This window comes from Camellia sinensis, chromosome 6, assembly GCF_055761805.1.
Source record: "Camellia sinensis isolate YWXY chromosome 6, ASM5576180v1, whole genome shotgun sequence".
Classification (NCBI taxonomy): Eukaryota; Viridiplantae; Streptophyta; class Magnoliopsida; order Ericales; family Theaceae; genus Camellia; species Camellia sinensis.
In genome coordinates, this window is record NC_138966.1 from 3,977,501 (window position 1) to 3,979,561 (window position 2,061).

Consider the following 2,061-nt stretch of genomic DNA (forward strand, 5'->3'; position numbering starts at 1 on the left):
GCCACGGCGTCGCCCAACATGCCATGCCCCGGCCACGGCCCGCATGCCATGCCACGGCCTCGGCCCGCATGCATTGCTACGGCGTTGCCCAACATGCCATGCCACGGCCTCGGCCCGCATGCCTTGCCACCGCGTTGCCCAGCATGCCATGCCACCGCGTTGCCCGGCGTGCCATGCCTTAGCCTTGGCCAACATGTCGAGCCACGGCCTCGGCCCGCATGCCTTGCTACGGCGTCGCCCAACATGCCATGCCACGGCCTCGCCCCGCATGCCATGCCACGGCCTCGCCCCGCATGCCATGCCACGGCCTCGCCCCGCATGACATGCCACGGCCTCGCCCCGCATGCCTTGCCACGGCGTTGCCCAACATGCCACGCCACGGCCTCGGCCCGCATGCCATGCCATGCCACGGCCCGCATGTCATGCCACGGCGTTGCCAAACATGCCATGCCACGGCCCCGGCCCGCATGCCTTGCTACGGCGTCGTCCAACATGCCATGCCACGGCCTCGGCCCGCATGCCATGCCACGGCCTCGGCCCGCATGCCATGCCACGGCCTCGGCCCGCATGCCATGCCACGGCCTCGGCCCGCATGCCATGCCACGGCCTCGGCCCGCATGACATGCCACGGCCTCGGCCCGCATGCCATGCCACGGCCTCGGCCCGCATGCCTTGCCACGGCGTTGCCCAACATGCCATGCCACGGCCCGCATGTCTTGCCACGGCGTTGCCAAACATGCCATGCCACGGCCTCGGCCCGCATGCCATGCCACGGCGTCGCCCAACATGCCATGCCGCGGCCACGGCCCGCATGCCATGCCACGGCCTCGGCCCGCATGCCTTGCCACGGCGTTGCCCAACATGGCATGCCACGGCCTCGGCCCGCATGCCATGCCACGGCCTCGGCCCGCATGTCTTGCCACGGCGTTGCCAAACATGCCATGCCACGGCCTCGGCCCGCATGCCATGCCACGGCGTCGCCCAACATGCCATGCCACGGCCACGGCCACGGCCCGCATGCCATGCCACGGCCTCGGCCCGCATGCCTTGCTACGGCGTTGCCCGACATGCCATGCCACGGCCTCGGCCCGCATGCCTTGCCACCGCGTTGCCCAGCATGCCATGCCACCGCGTTGCCCGGCGTGCCATGCCTTAGCCTTGGCCAACATGTCGAGCCACGGCCTCGGCCCGCATGCCTTGCTACGGCGTCGCCCAACATGCCATGCCACGGCCTCGGCCCGCATGCCATGCCACGGCCTCGGCCCGCATGCCTTGGTACGGCGTCGCCTAACATGCCATGCCACGGCCTCGACCCGCATTACATGCCACGGCCTCGGCCCGCATTACATGCCACGGCCTCGGCCCGCATGACATGCCACGGCCTCGGCCCGCATGCCATGCCACGGCCTCGGCCCGCATGCCATGCCATGCCACGGCCCGCATGTCTTGCCACGGCGTTGCCAAACATGCCATGCCACGGCCTCGGCCCGCATGCCATGACACGGCGTCGCCCAACATGCCATGCCACGGCCACGGCCCGCATGCCATGCCACGGCCTCGGCCCGCACGCCTTGCTACGGCGTTGCCCAACATGCCATGCCACGGCCTCGGCCCGCATGCCTTGCCACCGCGTTGCCCAGCATGCCATGCCACCGCGTTGACCGGCGTGCCATGCCTTAGCCTTGGCCAACATGTCGAGCCACGGCCTGGGCCAAACTTGCCATGACACGGCCTCGGCCCGCATGCCATGCCACGGCCTCGGCCCGCATGACATGCCACGGCCTCGGCCCGCATGCCTTGCTACGGCGTCGCCCAACATTCCATGCCACGGCCTCGGCCCGCATGCCAAGCCACGGCCTCGGCCCGCATGACATGCCACGGCCTCGGCCCGCATGCCTTGCCACGACGTCGCCCAACTTGCCATGCCACGGCCTCGGCTCGCATGACATGCCACGGCCTCGGCCCGCATGCCTTGCTACGGCGTCGCCCAACATGCCATGCCACGGCCTCGGCCCGCATGACATGCCACGGCCTCGGACCGCATGCCTTGCTACGGCGTCG